Source organism: Equus asinus, chromosome 12 (genome assembly GCF_041296235.1).
Source record: "Equus asinus isolate D_3611 breed Donkey chromosome 12, EquAss-T2T_v2, whole genome shotgun sequence".
Classification (NCBI taxonomy): Eukaryota; Metazoa; Chordata; class Mammalia; order Perissodactyla; family Equidae; genus Equus; species Equus asinus.
The window spans coordinates 16,489,053-16,514,310 of record NC_091801.1 but is presented as its reverse complement, the minus strand read 5'-3'; the positions used below and the strand labels follow the sequence as shown (position 1 = coordinate 16,514,310).

Here is a 25,258-nt window from a genome sequence, read left to right as displayed (position 1 = left end):
AGCATGGCTTGATGAGTGGTGCCATGTCTGCGCCCAGATCCAAACCAGTGAACCCTAGGCCTCCAAAGAGAAGCGCACAAACTTAACCGCTCAGCCATGGGGCCGGTCCATCAATAAAATCGTTCTATACCCCCTTCCTCTATTTAGCTTGTTTGTTTTCGAATGCCAACCATCAAGATTGATTTTAAAAAATAAATTAATTTCCCTACTATTATTCAGTTTTGTTCCTGTGGGTTTTTTCCTTTCCATTATGTTATTATTGTGTTATCTTAATAAGTATTATTTTCCAATATTTTTTGTGGCAGATGTAATGTAGCCAGGAAACATAATCAGGTACAGGAAATCTTTGGGAAATGTATTTCAATAATCAGACAACTCTAAACTTTTGAACCAACCTTCTTGTAATGTGACTATTTCCTGTAGTCTTTTTGAAGACTATATAAACTAAAGTCACATAAACTATATGAAAACTATATAAACTAAAGTCATATAAACTATATGAAGACTATATAAAAGTTGAGAAATTCTAAAAATATTAATACTTAGTGAAATTTTCTTATTATCAGATAAAAATGGTGGTATTTTGAGAGTGGAGTCAAGATTTGAGGACAAATTAAAACAAACATAAAGAGATAGTTTTATAAAAGAGTTATGTCATAGAATTTTGGAATTGAAGGAAATTTCAATCTAGTTCACCTACTCACTGTGTGAAGAATTCCCTCTCCAGTATATAAGATGCCTGAATAATATTTTCAGTGACAGGATTGTGTTGAAGATGACCTGAATTAATTGATTTATATTATTAATCCCAACTATTTTGTCCATAAATCCCATTCTGTTTTATTCCCTGGACAATTTTGCTGGGTCTTATCATGAGCTAAATCTATATGACCAAGTACATGAACACACACACACACACACATATGCACACACACTATAAGATGTGTAAGAGATAAAATGTGCCTCTTTTTTAATCTACTAAGTAATCTATTTAAAGATAAAATTCTTAAATGTATTTGAGTAAAGTTAAATAAAACCTAGGCTGATTTTTCATAAAGACAAATATAACCCCTGACTGTAAAAATAGTTTAGACTATAGAAATAAAAGATTTATATATTTTTTAAAAAACTAGAGCCTTTTAATTTCTTTAAACATAGCATTTCAACTGGATCAATTCCAGGTTTTTACCACCAAGAAAAGGTATCGGATGTATAAAACAAATAATTTTTTATATATTCATAGCCATTTTAACAATTTTCCTTTCAACTTTTCAATATACCATTCTTCTGGAATGTAGCATCAGAAACTCCAAGCCATTTTGACGTAGATCCAGGAGGTAGTGTATATTCTAGATTAAAATGGAATCAAAAGCCTTTGATACATCATCAAAGTATTTCAGAATCTTACACCTCTTCTGTGAACGTTTATTTCAAGTTTAAAGTAATATGAAAATAGCTCTCTTTTTCTCAGTGTTACCTCAAAGTCAACTGCCAACAGAATACATATTAAAGAAAATTGGAGAAATAGTTTCAGTTTTTGTATTTGGATTCACACTGTTTCTATTTCACTTTTCTAAGTGTAGGCTTATATTCCTGCCAGACATCAGTTTCAGCAGATTGCTGTATGAGAATTGTGAGAACCCTGAGAAATTAACTACAACTACTTATCATTTCCAATAGTAATAGGATCTTAGGTATGCCAGACAGTTTCTCAGAAAGATCCTAAATTATAGGCTTAATTTACTAACTTCCTATTTTTGACAGCTGGAGCCAAAAATATCAGATGTTTCTCTTCAGCTGCTTTTCAGACTGTACAAGCAGAAAAGTAAAAGACGACAGAGGTTTAACCCCATAAACAGTTTCCGTTCCAACTTGCTCTTAAATTCATTTAGTGAATACAAGCACAGAGTTCACACTAAATGGCATTTCAAAGTTGCATAATTTATTTTATTAGTGCTGGCTTATTTTTTGAAAATTTTAACTTCTGATCCTGGCAGGACATCCCACACCAAACGTGTACAAAAGCAGGTTTGGATCCTACTATATTGCCAGACAACATTTTGGGACACTTTTGTTCATTTTTTTTTCTTTGGGAAAATATTGTCACAGTGAGAAATTAGATGAATTCTGATTTTATATTGGATCATAATATGGTATAGATCAAATCTTTCCTTAACTTTGCTTGCCATCTTGGAAGCAGGTAAATGTAACAATATGTTCTTTAAAATGTTCTCATAAGCATGATAATTCCACTTCTATTAATTTAGCTTAAGGAAGAGAATATGAATAAGGATTTTTTCAAGTTACCGTAACATTATTAATTATAAAGAAAATTCTTAGTAATCCAAATATCCAGCAAAAGAGAAATAGTTACATAATTTAGAGTAATTCCATAAGATAAAATAGACTGCAACCATTAAAAAATCATGTTTTGAAACGTATTTTGTGACATTGAAATTATATAAATTTAACGGTAATCATCAGGCTATAAAAGTATGACACACAGCGTGGTCCCTGAAAGGTACCTGGAGTTTGATCAATAAGAGCTTGTGTAATCTGAGTATTTTATCTTAAAGAACTCCTCTTCTGCACACACACAGACATAATGAAAGAGTATTTTAACATAATGAGTAGAAACAGTACGAGCTCTATGAGATGGCACAGAACTTGGTAAATGTCAGAGGATGGCACATGTTGGGACATATTATAAGAGATTTTGGGCAACAAGAATCAAGAGGTGATATGGGAAACTGAAGACAAGTGGACTTCAGTGGACTTCCACATATTCAGAGTCTGCCTCAAGAGATCAACCCTCAGAAGCCAGTTGTAAATATGGCTACTTCTCCTGCTAAGAAGAGGATTAAAACTTTCGCTATTGTTTGAGCGGAGAACACACAATAAGGAAATAAAGATTCTCCTCCTCCGGAGAATCCAAATGAGGCCGTAAAGGAATTGTCTCTCTTCTTTTCTCAAGAAGAAACATTTCTAGCACCTTCCTCCAACATAAAGAAGAGAAGTTATTCCCTTGATTGTATAAATATAAGTAGTAGTAATGTTCTCTCCAATTCATAAAGAAGAAAGAAGCCAAGTATTATTTGCTAATCATATGTATTAGTCAGGGTTCTCTAAGGAACAGAACGAACAGAATATATATTGAGAGAGAGATACAAGGATATTTATTATAGGAATTGGCTTACGTGGTTATGGAGGCCAAGTCCCACAACCTGCCATCTACAAGCTGGAGAAACGAGAGAGCCAGTGGTATAACTTGCCGTCCCAGGCTAAAGGCCTGAGAACTAGGGAGCCACTGGTGTAAGTCCTGGAGTCCAGAAGGCTCCAGAACCAGGAGCGCTGATGTCCAAGGGTAGGAGAAGAGAGACAAACAGAGAGCTCAAGCAGAGAGAGCAAGTTCGCCCTTCCTCTACCTTTTTGTTTCGTCCGGATCCTCAATAGATTGGATGATGCCCACCCATATTGGTGAGGGTAAACCTTCTCTACTTAGCCTACTGATTAAATGTTAATTTCTTCCAGAAACACCCTCACAGACACACCCAGAAATAATGCTTTACCAGTTATCTGGGCATAATTTAGCCCGGTCAGGTTGACACATAAAATCAACCATCAAACCATCCCCCATTTTTCTCTATTCTCCCTCCTATCTCTCAGTTTTTACTTCTCCTAATCATGACCTGATTTACCTCAAACTTAACCTTTCTGTATTTTCTGCATCAAGATAAAAGGAAGAAAAGTTTTGCTTGCTGGGAGTTCATATGACTCAACGGCAAAGGGATTGTTGCTGTTGTTCCTTTTACCCGGAAGTCCTTGGGACAATACCCAGAAATGACCCTCTTCTGCTGCAACTTTTTGCTGTAGGAACACTCTCCAGTCGTGAAGAATCTGTTGGTAGGCCCAACACTGCTGCATGAACGGGGTCAGCAGGAAGGGTTTGAGACAATAAACGTGGAGTCAGAGCTTAAGGATTTCTGATGTGGGTGGTTTTACCTATGTGAGAACAGGTGATTCCACCCAAGGTAATTGCTTTCCTCCTCCCCTGTCAATGTCAGGCCCACAAGAGGAGTGATTTCAGGTCAGGAAAGGAGAAAAAGAAACTGACCACGACTTGTCATCTTCCTTAACTTCCAGAACTGGAAAAGATTTACTTGAGATGGGAATGACGGCCAAAAAATTAATTATTTCATAGAATTATAGGAGAAGGGGATTCTGCATTATAATTTTTCTACTTAGGCATGAGCTGTTGTCATTTAAAGACTGTTCATGTCAAAGACACGTAGACCTGAAAACAGAGGTTATACTAAGCCCGTGAGAACAGGAAGTGCTGAACCAGTGGTGAATGGCTAGCATCTACCTTGATTGGTTGTTGTTTGAGCCATTGTGAGATGTTTTGAATGTTACCCTTGCCTATAAATAAAATTCAAATCATGTTTAAGGATGGAGTTTAGCTAAGTTCTTTATGGCATTTCTCTGAGGCGATGTTATGCCTTTTTTGTCCCCAAATATTGCTACTTAGATTTATTACAGATATTTTGTTAGACAGGTGACAACTTGATAGTTGTAAAGCCATTTGTGCTTCACAACTTGGGAACAGCCCTGCTCAGAAGTCCTTCTTTTAATTGTGTATTGTTTGACAGAGTGGGAAAAATAAGACTTCCATTACTAATTCAAGCTTACTCAGTTTTGCTTTTCTAAAAGGCATTTTAGTTTATTTGCTTTGTTCTGAGGTCAATAGCAACCATTACTTATTTGGAGAAACATCTCAATCTATTTGACCCTCTTGTGTCTCATAATACTGTGGTTGCTAGGAAGGCATAAATTTGGCACCTAACGTAAATTTTTAAAAAGCTTTCATAAATTTTAATGTAATCTATGCCTGCAGTAAGACAATCTCACACACATAGACACACACACACAATAGTGCTTAATTGTATAGAATAGAAAATAAAATCCCCCATTTTTCTGCCCACAATATATTCCCCAGAGGAAGCCACTGAAGGCAAAATACAGTAATATAATGTTTATCAAAGGAAATGCACAATTAAGATTTTGGTAAATATCCCTTAATTATCCATCAAAAAGTTAAACCAATTCACATTCTTACTCACACTAGATATTATCGATATTTTTCTATCTTTACCAATCTTGTGTAAGGTATAATATCTCCTCATTTTCATATGTTCTTATTTTATTATAAGCGAGATTGGACATCTGTTTATTTTTCCATTTCTATGAGGGCTTGCTCATTTTTCAATTGAATTGTTATGCTTTTATTTAAAATTGAAAAACTGAAGAGAATGTGTCATTTGATGTATTTGTTATAATTTTTCCTCAATTTAGTATGTATTTATTGTCATAATTAATGCCACTTTTTCCATGCATAAAATTTAATTTTGGTGTATTCAAATGTTGAAAAGTTTGAAAAAAGATTATTGAAACAATCTTTGTTTGCCTTTGGTTTAGAGTCAAACTTAGAGAGTGTTCTCTCTTTAGTGATGAGAGTGAACACTACAGACCACTGCTATGTGCCAGGAGCACTGTGAAGATGCTTTACCTGCATTTGTAAGGGTGCACAGGTGACCTTACATGTATTCACACAGGCCATGTGGGCCAAAGCTTGAAGCACCCGTTATCCTAGTCTTGACAGGAATCCCAGTGATCTTCCTGGAACCCAAGAGGACAGGAGGCCTATGAGGGGCTTCTATGGTCCATCTCTGCCCTCGGAGGCGTCGTGAAACAGTTTCTCATCACCTCCCAGGGCCTGAAGGTATGACCTGCTCTTCTCCACCCAGCCTCCTCTACAGCTGAAGACTATAAAACTGCTTAGCTGCCATCTAACAATGGCTCAACAACAGGCTTTCTCACAACTTGTGTTGCACTCATCTGGCCTCTTTTTTTTTTTGATGTCACCTATTTTGGTATGTGGGACAAGGGCCAGTGAGCTGGTACCTTTGGCCACTCTTCCTTTTGCTGTTTATGTAAGTAGTAAACTTTCTAAATTTCAGAGTGCCTCATGGTATCTTTACCAGCCAAATTCATCAAGTCTTGGCCTTGACCTTGCCATTATCTTGTGTGATTGACATATTAACTCATTTAACCCACAAAATGACTTTATGAAGTGCTTTTCATACAGATGAATAAACTGAGTCTTATGGACTGAATGTTTGTGTCCCCCAACCCCAAAATTCATATGTTGAAGCCCTAACTCCCAATGTGATGGCATTAGGAGGTGGTCCTTTGGGAGGTAATTAGATTTAGATGAGGTCATGAGGGTGAAGACCCCATAATGAAATTAGCGTCCTTACAAGAACTAGAAGAGAGCCCAGTGCTCGCTCGCTCTCTCCATGCTGGCACAGAGAAGACGTTATGTGAACATACAGAGAGATGGAAAGTGTTTGCAAGCCAGGAAGAGGGCCCTCACCAAGAACCAAATCTGCCAGTGCCTTGATCTTGGGCTTCCGAGGTTCCAGAACTGTGATAAATAAATGCCCGTTGTTGAAGCCCCCCAGTCTGTGGTATTTTGTTACAGCAGGCTGAGCAGACTAAGATACTGAGATATAGAGGTAAGGTAGGTCATCCTGGCAAGTAGTAGAATTCCAATTTAAACCAAAATGGTCTTGCCATGGAGACAGCACTCAAGCACTGCACTAAGTTGGCTTTTATAGCTATCCAAAACTATAAATCAAAAAAAGAAGGAAAGTCAATCTTCTAGGATGACTATAATCAAAGATAGAGACAATATTAAGCATTAGTGAAGATGTGGAGAACTTGGAAACCTCATGCACTGCTGGTAAGAATTTGAAATGGTGCAGCCACTTTGTAAAACAGGCAGTTCTTTAAAAGGACCCAGCAATTTCAATTCTAGGTGTACCCAAGAGAAATAAAAATAGCTGTCCATATAAAAATTTGTAAATGAATATTCATAGCAGCGTTATCCATAAAAGCCTAAAAAGTGGAAACAACCCAAACACCCATCAGCTCATGGATGGATAAATAAAATGTGGCATATCCATACAACAGAATATTATTCAGCCATAAAAAAGGACGAAGGACTGTACATGCTACAACATGAACAAACCTAGAAAACATTACATTAAGTGAAAAAAGCCAGTTGCAAAGTACCACATTTCATACAATCCCATTAATATGAACTGTCCAAAATAAGCAAACCTATAGAGGCAGAAAATAGAGTACAGTTTCCTAGGGCTTGGGTGTAGGGGTGTTGGGGAAAATGGAGAGTGACTACTAAAGCTTATGGGGTTTCTTTTGAGGTGATATGAATGTTCTAAAATTGATTGCGGTAATAGTTGCACACTGAGAATAAAGTACAAATTATTAAATTGTACACTTTAAATGGGTGAATTATATCTCATAAAGCTATTATCAAAAAGAGAAATCTAAGTTATTTTTCAATGCCGTAACTGTTTCTCTTTTTGTATTTAAATATTATATCCATCTAGAATTTATTTTGATGGAAAAGGTGGCATAAGGAGCTGACCTTCATTCCCCTATGTCTAGCCAGTTTTTCTTACACCATTTATTGAATAATTACTTATATGGCTGCATTTGGCCCACCATTGTATGGTTTGTTTTCTATTTGTCATCTCTGTTTTTCATTCTTGTGCTTTCGCTTTCCGTCTTCATTTTAGTACCCCATTTTGCTAAATCTATTGGCTTTTTGACTATTTCTCTTTGTCTAGTTTTTTTAGTGAGTGTTTGAAATTATAATATACATGCCTAACTTTTCATCGTCCACTTAGCATATTTTACCACTTCATGTGTAATGTAGAGAACTTAAACTGTCCAGCTTAAATGTTGTAGGTGTTATATGTTTTAAGGCCCTATACATTGATAATCCAATTAAACAATATTAAAATGCCTGCTTTAGGCAGTCATTCATGTTTTAAAGAACTTAAGAGAAAAAATGGTCTAATATACTTCCACAGATATTTGCCATATCTCTTGTTCTTCCCTCATTCTTATAACTTCACATTTCTTTCTGTTATCATTTTCCTTATACCTGAAAAACTTTCTTTAGCATTTATTTTAGAGAAGATGTGCTTTAAGTAAATAATTTTAGTTTTTCTTCATCTAAGAAGACCTTTATTTTTAAAGAATATTTTTGCTTGATATAGAAATCTGGGTTGACAGTCTTTTCTTTTTACACTTTAAAAAACGTTCGAATGTGTCCTAACTCCATGGTTTCTGATAAGAAATATGAAGTCATTCAAATCATTGTTTCTCTGTATGTAACATACTGTTTTTGCCTGGTTACTTTCAAAATTTTTTTTTCAGGTTTCAGTATTCAATTATAATGTGTACAATTTTCTTTGAGTTTATCATGTTTCAGATGTTCTGTATTTCCTGGATCTGTAAACATATACGTCTCTCACCAAATTTGTGAAGTTTTTAGCCAGTACTTTTTCTGCACCACATTCTTTTTTCTCTCCTCGTGGAGATCCAATGACATGAATGCTAGATCTTTTGACACTGTCCTTTAAGTCCCTGAGACTCTCTTTATTCTTTCCAATTATGTTTTTCTTTGTTGTTTAGATTGTAAAATTTTCTATTGATCTATCTTCAAGCTCACTGACTCTTTTTTTCATCATCTCCATTCTACTGTTAATTGCCTGTTGTGAAATTTATTTTCACTCATTTTATTTTTCAATTCCAAAATTTCCATTTATTTATTTTTATTCTTTCTATTTTTTCACTGACAATTCTGTCTTCCATTCATTTCAAGAGTGTTTACCCTTACTTGCTGAAGCATGGTTATATAATGGCTGCTTTAAAGTCCTTATCTTATACTTCCACCATCTGCATCATCTCAGGGTTGGTCTCTATTTATTATCTTTCCTTTGAATGCTGTTGGAGTTTTCCTGGTTCTTTGTATGTTGAGTAACTTTGGATTGTATACTAATTATTTTGACTATTATGTTATGAGAGTCTGGGTACTGTGAAAATCCTCTCGAGAATGTTGGTTTGTTTGTTTTTTTGTTGTAACCTACAATGTACACAGTTAGGTTCCACTGCAAGTATCAAACCACCTTTTGTGGGCTGTAGTTTCTGTGTCCATTACATTTTCAAAGCCTCTTCAGTGCTGTTCAGATTGACCCTACATGTGACTCTCGACATAGATAGTGGTCTACACAAGAGTTAAATTCTCAAAGATGTGTCATGCTGTATGGATCAGCTCCCCACACGCATAGTTTGGGGATTAATCTATGACTTCCTACACATTTTTAGGAGATCTCTTTCTCCAGTTACCCTCTTTTATGATTTCCCTCACATGGTTAAGTTTCCATGGGACCCTTTTCTTGGCCTTTTACTGAAAAGTAGAAGTTTGGACCTCAAATACTATTGGGGTCTGTCAAAATAGATCTTCCTTGGTAGTGAAGAGGCTGGCAAATAGGGAGAGAAGGAAATAATGAGGATTTTCTCTTCATTCTTTGGAACAGAGGAGTCCCCTGGGGAGAGAGAAGAATTTTCTCTTAGAGTTTTAGGTGCTTGCATGGTAACCAATGGCACAAGCATGCAGCTTCATGATGGAGGTTGGCCTACAGCCAGAACATCAGAGTTTAAAAAACAGGACTTCCCTCCCAATCTCTGCCCCACAGAGCCTCCTCTTCACTAACTTATGGCCAAAAATAGAAGGGGCTTTCTTTTGAATTTTCTCTGCCTGTGATTTCTATGAAGTTCAGAGATTTGAGCTGTCCTAGAGTCTAAACCAAGAGATGTGAAAGAAACTCACCACAGTAAAGGTAGTTCTTTCAGCTTATTTTTTCTTTCGGAGGTAATTTTTTTCAGCATTATTGAGGTATAATTAACAAATAAAATTATAAGATATTTAAAGTGTACAGTGTGGTGATTTGATATACGTGGACATTGTGAAAAGATTTTCCCCCATCGATTTAATTAACACATCCATTGCCTCACGTATTTACCTTTATCTTATTTTAGTTTTTTGGTGAGACCACTTAAATTCTACTCTCTTAACAAATTTTAATTATTCAGTGCAGTGTTATCAACTACGATCAACACAGTATACACAAAATCCTCAGACCTCATTCATCCTATAACTGAAAGTTTATATCCTTTTACCAGCCTCTCTCTATTGCTCCCATTCCTAAGACCCTGGCAACCACCATTCTACTCTCTGTTTCTATGAGTTTGACTTTTTTTTTTTAAATTAATCCTACCATGCAGTATTTGCCTTTCTTCGTGTGGCTTATTTCACATAGCATAACGCCCTCTAGGTTCACCCATGTTGTTGCCAATGGCAGGATTTCCTTCTTTTCTCAGGTTGAATAATGTTCCATTGTATATCATATATCACCTTTTCTTTATCCACTCATTCACTGACAGACACTTGAATTTTTCCATACCTTGGCTACAGTGAATATTGCTGCAGTAAACGTGGGTTACAGATATCTCTTTGAGATAATGGTTTATCTTAGTTTTAATTTTGGCTCCCAATCCACCTGGTATTATTTATTTTCAGAGTCCTCAGATAGTTGCTTTATATATTCTGCCCTGGATTTTTAGCCATAATCAGTAGAGGTATAAAGGAATGTACTGACCCCATTTTAGCCCAAACTGGAACTACACCTGAACAGTGCCCACACCCCAAGGTGGAAAGTGAGGTACCAATCCTCACCCTTTATAATATATAAAATAATCTTTATAGTAACTTTTTATTATATATTAGAATATTATAACTATTTGTTATGTATAACTTTTTAACATGAAGGTAATTTTATAATAAGAGAGCTGGATAATGCCTTTGCAATTTTGTTTCTGTTATGGCTAGTAGAGTGCCACACACAAAAGGCCACTTGCTAACTGCATTTTAGTAAGAACAGGTGATGGTTCTCCTCAAAGAAACTTCTCACTAGTTTGAGCCTCCTTCAATTTTTTTTTGTGTGGCCATGCATGAAATGTTCTCTAGTCTTCTATTTTCTCTATAGGTTAACAAAGAAAAGGCAGTGTTGAAAAGAATAAGTAATTTCAAATCAAGAAGAAAATAATAGAATTAACCAAATCTAAACACATTTTAAATTCAAAGTACTAATATATTACCTTTAGATAAGTTGGAAAATTTAAATGGTAGCCAAACTTTCAAAGGCAAAACTAAAATATGTGAATCTCACAGAGCATACTAAAAAAATCACTTCTACCGTAACCCATCTATGATGCCTTTGGAAGCAGGATATCATTTTTGTATATGTTATTCTGAACGAATGTGTGCATGCTTTTATTAATACTAGAGTTTCACCTTTTGAGCCTGGGGACAAGAAAAATATCTCAGATAATCCATAGAAATGAAAAATCCTAACTTTGGTGTGGAAAATAAAGAATAATGAGTGAATGAGAGAGGAGGAAGAGAAATCATTTTTCTTTAGTGCCTGAATAAATTAGCAAGACCTCAGGAGAATTAGGTAAGAGCAGCCATGTCCAAGGGCCAGAGATGGGAAATGAGAAGTCAGGCTTAGCGACTGCTTCCTTGAGACCCAGTGGAAATGAATCACAACTTACCATTGAATCTGAAACAAAATCAGAGTGGCTTTAGGGAACAGAGGCTTCCTGGAGTTCTTTGGAGAGAAGGACTCACGGCAGGAAAAGAGTAGATTTAGGAAAATAAGCTGGTAATCTGAACCAAGTAGACACTCCTATGTTCCTCTAAACTCTGCTTACCTTGTGTGCAATAATATCTTCTGCTTGAAAATAAGCAACCTAAGATGCTGTTTCTATTCTAGACATACTATGGTATGTGTGAGGGGGTGAGGGTTGGGGGAGAGAGTTGGGCTACAACTTCCAGCAAGCAAGTGGCTGCAGAAGGGACAAGAAAGGTCGGGATCCTGGATTTCTTGTATCTGCACACCTTCCTTCAAAGTATTCACAAATGATAGAACAGTAGTGGGAGATTCTATAAACACCTTCTACTTTCATCTTGCTTTCAATTAGTTGCTTCTTGTTTTAAAATTAAAACTTTTTAGCATGAACTAGGAGAGGATGATTAGTGAACTGTGTAATTTGGGTTATGGCTGTGTTATATCACTATATTTTCCAACTCATATGTTACATGAAAATAAATGACTGCAAATGAGCTGTAGGTAACCTTCCATATATAACCCTTTATTGACTCTTAGAGGAATACTTTCCATTTTGTAATGAAGTTAGTCAATAATAAGAAATTTGAGGTCTTATTAAAAGATTTTCTAAAAATGAAGGCTCTTAGAGATAAATCTATAGCCACAAACTAAAGAATGTGATGTGACAGCCATATAACGGGGAATTCACTACAAATTATCCACATGAAACACTGCAACTAGGAGGATACATTATCTTTTACTATCAAAAATATGCTTTGTTCAACATTGCAACATAGAGTATCTTATTGGCAGGAAAATAAAAGGCTCTTGGGTTTGTCCCAGCTGTGTACTTACCAAGGCCCCACAGCTGCTTTTTTAGATCATTTGTGGTAAACCATTTAGGAAGAAAGAGAGTGTTTTATCATAAACATCCTTATCCGTGCTCTCCTCAATTCATTCTCCACCTCAGACTTCTTTCAAAGTTCAGGGCTTGGCCCATTATCAGGAAGTAAAGAAACCAAAGTTCAGCAACTAGAATTTTAATACGTTTTGGACTTTTAAGTCTGTCAGTGAACCAGAAGCCAGTGATCAAGGGAACAGAGAAAAGTACCTGAACAGTCCTCCTCTTGTACTCCCAACCCCCACCCAGTCGGAAGCTTGACTGTTACTAAGTCAACTGATAGTGTTGATAACTGTTAGAGTGGCTACTAGGACCCCCCCCCCCGGCCCCCCACCACACACACAATGACATCTGCTCTAACCATTGTACATCTCCCCGAATGGTTCAAAACAATCTGGTCATGTGTCAGCGGGAACTGCCCATCAGCCCCTGGCACATTCTTATACTCTTGGCTACCAGAGATATCTCAGAATTTCTGGGCTACTCAAGACCATTGACCACATAACATCCAAAGAAAAGAACACAGTATATTAAAAGCTCAAAACTTTGATGAGAAAATCCAGGGAAATTTTGGACAATTCCCTTTTCACTGAAACTAGCATCACGATATAGCTTTTAGTACAAATCAAAAGCTAGTTCAATCCCAGAATATTCTAAAAGGCCCCACCAGCTTCTTTCTTTTGCCGCTACAAAAGAGACTCTTGAAGCAGGCTTCCTGTTGCTGCTCCCTTTTGCTCCTTGATTAAACTCTGAAATATGAGCCCCGTGATTTCTGGTTCATGCTGCTTATTTCATGCTTTTAAATTGAAAATAATTTCCTGGCCCCTTCCTCTTTCACTTAGTCACTTTTCTCAAACCAGACAGTAGAGTGAGGGGGAATAAAATGAAAGTTTTGGCGGTCTTGGCTCTTGTAAATTTAAAAAGCAAACTCACCAGTTATTTTACCCTCAAAACAAGTTTATTCAGGAATAGCCAAAAAAATTGCAGTTCAGTATGCGCATGCTATGGCGAACCATGGGCAAATCTGGAGAACAAAGGAGGGAAGCTTAGTGGGGAGACGAAGAGACTGTTCTCAACCAACCTCTAGTGGAGGAAAGTAGCAGTTCAGAGTGGTTATGGCTTCTCATTGGCTGAGCTGCAGCATTTCTCATTGGCTAGACTATCGCCCAGCAGGGAGCAAAATCTTCCTTTATTAGTAAAGTAGTTGTTATTCCCGTCAGAGACGCCAGCGTTTGTTTGGAGTAATTGATGATGTTTCATAGGGCATGAGAGCTCCCTCTACAGGCGCTTCTGACTCCAATTTAGCTGAGGTTTCTCTTACCCATTTCACGCTCTTAACCTACCCCCAGAAGGCTCAACTACGAGCATTGTGAAGGATGCAGGAGTTTCGCTTCTGCTGTTTACAGACAACTTTGTTGATTATCTCCTGGTTTTTAATCCGTTCTATTGGAAATGTAACTGAGCTAATCTATTGCCTTAAATTTTTGATAGGCAGTACCTTCTTCCAAGAACTTAGAACCATAGGTAGTTAGACCGTGGGGATTGTAAATAAACTTAATAGTTTTTCTCTACATACCGGTAGCTCCTTCTGGCCTACACAGCATCCAGTAGAAGATATTCAAGATCTTGGAGAGAGGTACAACAGATCCCACAGTCTCTCTCTTTTTACTGTGCAGACAATTCTGTTTTGTCAGTGGTTTGGTGGCAATGGCAGAGCAGTGAGAGTGGGGAAACAGAATGAAAAGCAATGGCTGAAATATTTTTAAAAAGAGTTACTGATACACTTCTGCCCCTCACAGCCTTGGATAATCAAGATTTGGTGTCACAATATTTCTCTTTAATCACAATAGCAACTATAGAATGGCTCAAAACAGATTTAAAACCCCTTCTGTGGAGGGATAGAAATGAGCTAACAGACACCCTACCCTCAGAGGTATGAAAACATGAATACCATTGCAAACACTCAGCGTGTGTATATTAGCATCTTGTCTATGAAGTGACACGATAGCCAAGAACACAGATAAATGACTTAAAAATATGTGGCTACATTTTCTGACAATGAGGCTTATAAAAGTAGAATATTACGTATTTCCTTAGTTAGCTTGATTTTTTCCTGGATATTTGCTTATGGGGAAAGTTGAAGTGTGTTGCCTGCTTATTTTTAAAACTATAGAAGCCAAATAAAATTTCCTACATTATTTACCAATCTAAGTTATCTATTTTTTAATCTTCTTAAATATTTTTGTTTTGCACAGTTTTTGTCTTACTTTGTATAACTAACATTTACATAGGCTTTAAATTATAGATCTAGTAACATAAGAGGTGACACCAATAACTTGTACAATTGATTGATTGGTTGATTATTTTACTCATAATTTATGTAACATTATGTCTCCCGAATTTCAGGAAATTGTGGAAGAATCAGGCACACATCCTTACTTCAAGAAGCCAAGAGACTAGTAAAGGAGAAGACATTTGTGGAAATAGTTACGGTATGTAGTTGAAAGAATAAATGACTAGAAAAATAATACATATACTATTAGATTTATGAAGGACTAGTCAGAAAATGGATCTTTTGCTAATTTATACATTTGAGTTATTGGGAAAAGGCCACTTTAACATAGAATGATATAATTGGGGAAGGGCAGTTAGTTACGTCCACTCTGTAGAAAGGCAATTTGACACACCAAATTTTTTAAACCAGACAAAGAACCTCAATAATGTGTGTCCATCTAAGCTTTCCTTAGACCCCATCTGTATTTCATAAGTTATTCTAAAATTTATAAATAAAATTCCACACAAAAGAGTTCTGACAAAATATAGCTTTTAGACATCTATAAGAAAAATTCTTACTAATTTTGGTACATAAATATTGCAAGAAGGGAGGGTTCTTTGCAAAACTCTGAGTATAAAGAAAGATTTCATATGGCAGGTGTAATTTGAGCAGGTGGTAAAAATGTGTGGACTCTAAGCATAAAAAGAGAGGTAATGTAGTCTTGGGGAGACAACATAGATAATAAAAGCATAGACCAGGGAAAAGCAGGTGTATGTGGGAATGCTAGGTGGGCTCGACTGTACCTGAAGGGGTGCTATGGTGCATTCAGCAGGTAGGCTGGGATCACGAGGTACAAGGATTGAACTCCAGACTATGAGGGATGGCTATTCCTGGGATGACAGCAGGAAGCCAGCGAAGTATATGAGTGGATGAGTACATGATGTTCAAGTTATTCTTTAGAAATACTAAACTAACTGCAGTATTTTGAATGCACTGGAGTGAGGAAACATTAAAAGTTACTATCATAGTCCCCGTGAAGACTGATGACTAGATACTGAGTGAGTGAATGAAAGTACTGACAGTAGGAATAGAAATAAGGAATGACTGCAAGATGTTATCTTAGTGACAGAATAATAATACCTTAGACGATGTGAAAAACTTTACCCTCTTCAATTAGTTTCCCTTGAAATATAAAAATGACCCTTGCTTTGGAAGACTGTTGCACAAACACTGAACAATCTCAAATAATGGACCAAGTGAATCTTATAAACGGCTATAGTTAGCACATCACATCAGTCTGAGTTTCTTCTTGTTCTTGCATTAAAAGTTCAAAGTCGTGTACTCAGAGTAGTTTTAAGAGTACCGTGCAAGTGTCAAGTTGACCACAAGCATGTATTTCCATCTGATGTCACACTGCCAAGCTTTAACTTTACAATGAAACTGCAGCGTGCCAAATAGAAAATCAGAGAGCTGTTTCCTCTGACTTCCAATGTACCAGTCGACCTGCGGATGCGTGTTGTCCTAGTTTGGGAATTAACGGGGAGTTTCACTAAGGCCGTTTGGCTCAGAGGGTGAGTAAGCCTGTGTATGTGATCTGATATTTTTATGTCAGTAATTTACTTCACTGTCTCTTCAAATTAAGCTTCAACTCCCTTACCTTTCTTTACGTCAGTTGTTCTTGCTGAAGTCTAAATAAATGAAATTTAATCCAATCGAACTAGAGACTGAAAATAAACACGAAAGGGGAAAAGAAAGCAGCCTATGTTAGTGGAATTCCAAGAGCTCTTAGTTTGGCCAACACTGTTCCCATCGGGAAGCCTCCGGTGGGACCCTTGGTAAGGGCATAAACAAAAGGCAAGCACTATCAAGTAATTGTCTGGCAATATCAGGAAATTTCCATCTTATAGAAGAAGAAAGCACCCATTGGTGTCAGTGAGCATAACATAACAGTGAGGAAATCCACACTGGCATGCAATGGCTTTTCTCCATTAAGCCGTAAAGGGCAGGTTGAGTTATGTTCATGCCTTGTCAAACAAGTTTTAGCTGAAGTCAGGAAAGTGGAAAATGCCTGGGTATTTCATTGTTTAGTGGAGGACACCAGATATAATTGAGAGACAAGCAAGAGGCAGAAATTTATTGACCGACAAACATGCTCTAATGGAAATAAGGAACAAAAGGACCAGCCATAGAATAGCTTTTCCTGTAATAGTTTGCAACCAAAAGTTCCTGGAAAAGACCACCCCCTCCCAGAGCATGGAGAACTACTCAGGTGTGCAGGGCACAGGCGATCTGAAGGGCCCAAATTTCCAAACCAGACAATTTAGGAAATGGTATGGCTGGAATTTTAAAACCTGCTTTTCTCCTTCGTATATTACGAAGCACTGTATTTCTTAGCCTGTAGTTTTTTAAGCATGAAATTCCACAAGAGAAAAGTTTCATGAAAATTGTTCTTTTCTAACCTTTGAAATTCTTTCTTATTAATTGGAAGTAACTGGGAAGATGGTGAATTAGTGAACAGTCTAGATCATAGAATGTTTCTAAAGCAATTATTATATTGAAGGAGAGAAGAGAGAGAGACATAGAGACAGAGAGAGAGAATATCCCACGGGAGGGAAGGACAGAACCAATGTACTAGTCCTTTGCACATGTAATTCATTTACTTCTCAGAGGAGTCCATGGTGGCAGGTATTTTGAATGCCATTTTGTAGTTGGGGAGAGACTGAGAGGTTAAATAAGTTGTCCAAGGTCATACAGAAAGGAGAAATTCAAAGGTAAGATTTTTTTCAGTAGAAATTTCTCACTCGTAAGTCCTGCTACCCCTGCTATGCCCTACTGTACCCTCAGCATCCCAAGAGTTGATAAGGAAAGCTCCTTGAGAATTAGCTTAATGACTTGATGAGATTCATTTCTAACTATTATTTCAATGGTTTGTATTCAAATGAATGATTGTAAAGTACTTAAAAATACTATGTCTCATAATATTCGGGGATGAAGACATCTTTCCCTGTTCTGCCATGGCTTTGCTGTGTGAAATTAGCAAGTTATGTAACCTCTCTGAGACTCATTTTCTTTATGTGTAAAATGGGGACAATAAAACCAACTTTATAGGTTATTATATTAACTGAGGTAATTCATGTAAACATTTAGCACAGTGCCTGGCATACAGTGATGATCATTTAAAGTTAGTGATGATAACCAGGTAGATCATGCCACCTCAACAAACCCCCACCAAAGTTACCGAGTTAACTTATCATTCGCTTAAATGTCAATGGTTGGTGAGCTAAGCTCTGAATTAGGCTCATTCAAGGATGACGGAAGCTTCATTTCAATGTGGCACATGCTTCCTGCGTTGCTTCGGTGAGAGAAGTGGAAACAATGACTCACGCTATTGGTTCTTACAGCTCCCCTCTGAAGTGAAATATTCATTGGTCAGAGAACTGTGCACGTCTATGCCAAATTTGGGGGTGGGGAGATGTGCAATCCTACCGTGTGCCCAGAGCCAATCACGATAATTGTTTAAAATAATTTCTACCATTAATTTGGAAAAGTGGAATATAAACTGAAATCTTTTTTATCAAAGAGTATTTAGTCAAATAATTATTAACGAAATTTTATTAAATTAGCAAATACAAGTATCCCTCACTATCCAAATTTATTCATTTCCAAGTTCAACAACCAAGGAATTGGAATGGAGGAATGTCAGCCCTGGAAACTGAGTGAGACACTCAGCTAAACTGAGAACTTCCTGTCTCTTACTTGCTCTTTATGCAGATGTCCCAGTATCGCAGTTGTATTTTTCTATATTTGCCTTATCATTCTCTCTCTCTTCCTCCCTCCCTGCCTCCTCTCTCACACACTCCCTCTCTCTCTTCCCCTGCTCTCTCTGTATATATACATGCATACACACATATTAATTTTTAAACCATTTGAAAGAAAGTTGGAGACACAATGCTCTGTTAGCTCTAAGTATCTTAATGTGCATTTCACAACAAAAGCCATGCTTCTATATAATTACAGTACAATCATAAAAAAAAATTAACATCAATACAGTAATGACATCCAACCTCTAGTCCCCATTCAGATTTTGTGAGTTGCCCCAGTAATATTATTTAGAAGCTCTTTCCTTTCTGGTTCAGAATCTAATCATTTAGTGTCATGTCTCTTTAGTTTACTAAATTAGAGAAGTTCCTCTAGGTTTTACTTTTTTCCTTGTATTCAGGATCTTGACTTTTGTTGAGGCATACAGACCAGTTCCTTGGATTTGCTTGATATTTCCTAGATTTAAGTTATGCGTTCTTTTCGCAAGTATACCACAGTAGATGCTATGTTCTTCTCAAAGTATCACATCAATAAGAACATAATGTTGAGTTACCATTTAGTAAACCAAATGTCTGTCAAATTCCTCCACTATAAGAATACTTAATAAGGGTTTGGTATTTTAAATATTTTTAATAAGTATTTAATGGGAAGGATACTTTGTGATAATTGAATTATCATGCTCTTCATCACACATTCACCCTCTAGTTTTAGTATCTATTGATAATTTTTGTCTGAATCCATTATTACCAGGAGGTTGCCAAATGGATACTTTTAAAATTTGTCATTTCTTATTAGTTGACATTCTACTCTAAGATAGAGAGAGTTCTCTTCTCTCATTTATTCATTTGTTCATTCATTCATTTACTTAGATCAGCATTCACTCATAAATTCCTATGTTATCCAATAGGTCATAATCTGTTACTATCATACTTTGTTCAGTGCTCAGATTTTCCTAGATTTGACTAGTGGAAGCACTGTTAAGCTGGCTTCTGTATTCTCTTGACATTTCTCCCATCATTTTCTGAGCAATTTCTATTTTCTCACACAAAAAATATTCAAGGCTCATCTGTAGTTTTCCCGCAGTAGTCTTCAAATCAGTCATTTCTCTAGGGACTTCTGGTTCATTTTAGTGGGAAATGATATCTAGAAAACAGGATCTGGATTCTCAGTGTGCTTATTGCTTCTGAGATATTGCTGTCTGGGCCCTCTCAGAGGCTAGAACTGGGAGATTCACACACATACACAAATTCGCTTATATGTACACCTATTTCTTAATCCACTTATCTACATCTATTAAAAGTCATGAATTCACATCAATACTTCCTATGCCAACTCAACTTGACAGAGTTTATGCTGTATCCTTCACCTCAATCCTTGTGATATGTTGGTCCCATCACTCTTGCCTCATGTTCTTGAGTGGCCTGAAGACTATTTTTTATCATAAAATGATTTGGAAATTATAGTAAGAATTGAATGAAAAATATTCTTTTTTACGTGTGGTCTCATTTTATTCACAGCAAAAATATTTATGGAATACTCACATTCAGGGCTAGAGAGGACAGAAGACTTTAAGGTTTAAACAGTGCTTTATGTTCCCACAAATTTACAAAGTAGGAAAAGAAATGGTTTCTTTGTGCAATTTTTTATAATTTTGTTCTAGAATCATATTGAAGATCTACCTAAAAATGTAGGGTATACATGAAGGCTTTCATCAGCATTGAATTGATTTTTTTTCTATGTATGTATATGTACAAATAGGAGAGAGAAAAAATATACACTGGGACTTCTAATTTCAGCCAAGATGGAATAGCCTCATTCCTCCCAGATTACCTGTCTAAAAGCTATAAAAACAAACAAACAAACAAACAAACAAACAAACACTGGACGTAACACACAAAACAAGTCTGGAAAGACTCCAGAAGGTGGGAAGAAGATAGACTGCCCAGAGACCTCAGGACTTCAGGAACAACACAGTGATGAGTCATCTGGGCTTCCTTAATTGCCTCTTCTATGTCCCAAACAGAGCACTTCAGAAGCCTTCAATTCTCAAACATCAACAGGCACAGAAAAAAATCTTTTTAAAACTTCAAGGACATCCTATTCCTCCTAGCCAAAGGATGGAGAAAGGGTAGCCTGTCAACAGAAAACTTTTTCCCTACTGCAGCTAAACATTAATGGACGAACCACACCATCTCCCGGTGGTCTTAGTGGGGCCAGCCAAGGAAACGTTCTTCCGCCCTCCCCCTGTGTAAGCAAGCATGGTGCTCTGCTTCCTCTCTGGGGAGGGGTCAGTGTTTCCAAGCAGGGAGCCAAGCCTCCACCCCCACCCAATATCAACAAGACTAGAAAGGGGGGTTCAAGGCAGGGCTAGTCCACGTTGCAGGTATCTGTAGGCCCTGGGGGAGCTGGATGCCTATACCCACACAACAGCGTGAGTCTGACTGAGGAGGTACAAAGGTGGGCTAATCTAGTCAGCACTTCACTTTCCCCCACCCTGGTATCAGCAGGGCAGAGTGGGGAGCTGAGCCTCCATCCCCATATGGTGTCAATGAAGGAGAAATAGATGGTGGGAGGCAGGACTAGTTGGCACTCCACTTAACTTCTCCATCCCCTGGTGTCATTAAGGCTCAGTGGGGAGCTGAAATTCTACCTCAACTTTGCTGCAACAAAGTAGTGAAACTGAACATCCACACCCACCTGACTCTCATGCTACAAATCAGACTGCCTAAAAAAACCCAAAATAGAATTTAGAGAGAGTCATAATGTCCAAAATGTCCAGCAGATGATTAAAAAGTCACAGGAAAATCCCAACAAATGAGAAAAGATAATCAGCAAACACCAATACCCCAATGAATCAGATGCTGGAATTAAGTGAGAAGGATTTTAAAGTAGTTGTAATAAAAATACTTCACTAAGCAATTATGGATTCTTTTGACACAATTGAAAAAAAAAGAAAATCTTAGCAGAAAAATAACAGTAATACAAAAAGAACCAAATGGATGACTGTAGTTAATAACATTATATTGTATAATTGAAATTTGTTAAGAGAGCAGAACTTTAATGCTCTCACTAAAAAAAAAGGTAAACATCTGAGGTGATGGCTGTGTTAACTAACTCAGTGGGAGGAATGCTTTCACAATGCACATGTATGTCAAATCATCACGCTGTACACTTTAAATATCTTACAATTTTGTTTGTCAATTATACCTCAAGAAAGTTGGAAAAAAAGAGAACCAAATGGAAATTTTAGAACTGAAAAATATGATAACTGATAATTTAAAAACTTGTTGGATAGACTTAGTAATAAAATGGAGATACGAGACGATAGAATCAGTGAACATGAAGACAGAGCTATAGAATTTTCCCAATTTGAATAACAGAGAGAAAGGAGACTAACATAAAAAAAATGAACAGTGTCAAGAATCTGTTAGATAATAACAAAAGATCTAACATTCATACCCTTGGAGTCCCAGAAGGAAAGGACAGAATGAGACTAAAAAAGAGTTCAAAGACATAATGACTAAAAACTCCCCAAATTTGGTGGAAGACATAAAACTCCACATTTAAGAAGCTGAGCAAACATCAAACAGGGTAAACCTAAAGAAATCCAGGCCAACACGTATCATAGTTAAATTTGTGAAAACTAAAGACAAAGAGAAAACCTTGAAAGCAGCCAGAGAGAAAAACACATTTCCTATAGGAGAACAACAATTTGAACATAGCAAATTTCTCATCTAAAACCATGGAGGCCAAAAGGAAGTGGCACAACATTTTTCAAGTACTCAAAGAAAAGCACTGTCATCTGAGAATTCAGTATCCGGAGAAAATACCCTTCAGGAATGAGGAAAAAGTCAAGAGATTTTCAGAAGAAGGAAAACTAGGAGAATTTATGGCTAGCCTTAAAAAATGGCTAATGAGGTTCCCTAAACAGATAGGTAAAAATAATGACTGTTGTGAACCACTGCCTTTTATTTTTTCCTGTAGGTAGATTCATTGTAGGAATGAAATATATACATTTTTTGTATTGAACAATGGTGTTACCTGAAAATCCTGCGTAAGATCTTGGTGTAGGAACACTGTTGTCTGATACAAGCTGGAAAGTATGAGCTGTAGATGTGATCCTGGTTTTCCATTGCTGGTTTGTGACAGAAATCTGGTCCTCCTGTGGAGCCTCAGCACAACTGATAGAGAGCCAAAGACGAATGACAGAGCATTTCAGTATTTGAGTCCAGCCTTAAGCTGATATGGCACCAAGAAGAAAAGTTCTCCAACTTCCCCCAACAAGAGAAAGGACATTGCTTAGAAATATACCTGGGAGTACTCTTGTAGAAAGACTGCCGGTGATCTGAGACCTTCTGAAACTAAGCCCAGGACTATTCTTCTGGCAAGAAAAAAGAGCTGGACTCTTCAATTTTGTTCAAAAGTTCAGAGTTCAGGGTGGAGGAATAGTAGTTGGGAGTACGAAGGTGTGATTTAAGGGAAAAAAATAACTTTTCCATTATTCCTCTGTCTGAATATTCAAAATCTGGAACACATCAAAAGCAGTTAAAAATAAAGAGGATTGTTTTACTTATCTGTCATCCCAGAGCAGTTTCCATATTATTTAAAATAGCAAGCTATCTTTGGGTGACATTAGCTTTAGAGATGTGAATTGCAGTTTCTTTATGATGTCAGAGCTTAGTTATTTAGTAAGTGGGAGGAAAACTATCTAACAGAATGCACCTTAATAGGAAGAAAATCAGTTGAACTGAATAAACTAGAGTTTACATTCCCTCAGTCTCTATTTTTTCATCTAATATTACCCCATGCTACTGGAGCCTCAGCCAAGAATTGAGTTTTATTCTTCCTGGCCCTGCGATCTCCCTTCACTAAGAAATGTTCAGGCTAAGACACATTAATAAATTCAAATAAATTTAGCTAGTATTTGCTTGGCTGATTCTCAAAGGGGATTAAGAAAGGAAATGGAGAACACCAATGATAAACTGTTCAAAGGAGCATTTCGAAATTGGCAAAGTTGCAAGAAGGATATTTCATGGCGGTTCGGATATATAATATGTTTTCTAGAATGTTCAGAAAAAAGAAAATGATCAAACCATAGTCTTTTAGACATAGATGGCATGGCAAAGGGTTTATTTGATATATAGTAAATATGTGAAAAGGACTTTAATTCATTTCAAGTACGTACAGGATAAGATGTGTTGAAGAAAATATCTTTATAAAACGTGTGGTGGTATTTGAAGTTAGATTAGATTTCATTTGTGATGTAAGGAAAAAATGCTCAATACTTCTTTTATATGTTGAGGAGTTATTTAATCACCAGTAGGTAGAAAACTGTTCTAGTCTCTCACAATTGCCAAGCTTGTACTGTATTAAGCATGGCAATTACACATGATTTAGTAGATGACTTGTTAATATTACTCTCCCCCCAACAAAAGGATTTGTGGTGAGAAATGAGAGCCACCAGAAGTAGAGTGGATGACACCAGTCTTGAAATTCTGCTCCTCATTAGTGCTGCGTGGGATTGCTTTACAATAAGCACAGTAAGAAAAAGGAACCACATTCAAACTCAACATTTATTAGTGTGGAAAAAGTACAATACGAGCCTGAATATAAAAAACATTTAGTGGAGAGAGGTTTCAGAATGACCAATGTTTTTATTTTTTTGTGTATTAATTCGATCTGGTTTTTCCATCTTATCTTGTTTTGTGTTAATTCCTTAGGTCTTCCATCACAACACGTAAGTGCTAAAGATGTTAACTCATGTGACCTCCTGGTTGCCCGAGTAGGGAAATTAGTGGAATGCTTCCTGAATTTGATTAGTGTAGTTTATTTTCCGTATCAAGTAACGTCGGTCAACTCAGAGAAATTTCACAAACATGAACTACTAGAATTTTAGAGGAAGTGGACGCAGTGAACCAACAAATCTCAAGGGTTTGTTTTAACCTCAGAGGTAATCCTATCTTCATAGTTAATCAGTGACACAGTTAAGAATTCAAGAGAAAATATCTTATTTTGCCAGGATTGTCTGTAGATGTTTAAATTCAAATAAACAAGAAAAGCAAATGACCCAAAGACAGTAGTCTTCAAGAGTTTCATTAGAATTCATAAAAATCTTTCCTTTAAACAGTGCTGGTTTTGGACTAGCTGTATCTCCTTGGAATTTGAGTTAATGAGGAAACGGTCATTGGAAGCGTTCCTCTGGTTTAGCGGAGTCCTTTGGAGTTTTTGAACTAGAAGGAAACAGTATGAGATGATGCTGGACCTGAAAGTTTTCTCTTTTCTCTGATTGATGTAACACAACAGGTTTTCAGGAAGAGTGACCTTGGATTTAAGCAGCCTACCTTTGGCTCAGATGTCCCCGTCTACTTGCTTCATGACGTTACAAGTCCTTTAACCTCTCTGAGCTCATCAACGAAAGGAGGCCTATGACCTCTGTTTACTTCACGTGTTCATTACAAGTCCATAATGAACTAATCGACATGAGACTACTTTATATAACGTATGTCATTAAACAAGGAAAATATATTCTATTTTCTTTTCATAACATAAAAATTAACTAAATTAAAACCATCCTAGTTATCCAAATTGATTAAACATGCCTGGCCAAGCAGTGATAGCTGGTCCTTTTTTGCACTTAAAAATAAAAAAAAATCATTTTTA

The 25,258-nt window shown here is 36.8% G+C and overlaps 1 long non-coding RNA gene across 2 annotated transcripts in view; it reads right to left on the bottom strand.

Annotated features, from left to right (window-relative positions):
* LOC123290226 (uncharacterized) overlaps positions 1–23,190 on the bottom strand; it is a 60,334-nt gene extending 37,144 nt beyond the window's left edge. Inside the window, exons 1-2 of one of the 2 annotated variants that reach the window (XR_006534598.2) lie at positions 22,910–23,190; positions 22,640–22,779 (exon numbers count right to left, since the gene is read on the bottom strand). This is a non-coding gene — a long non-coding RNA (uncharacterized lncRNA). Of the gene's footprint in view, positions 1–22,639 lie in introns of both variants that reach the window. The other variant, XR_011493045.1, reaches the window with a different exon arrangement.
* Between the last annotated feature and the right edge of the window lie 2,068 nt (positions 23,191–25,258).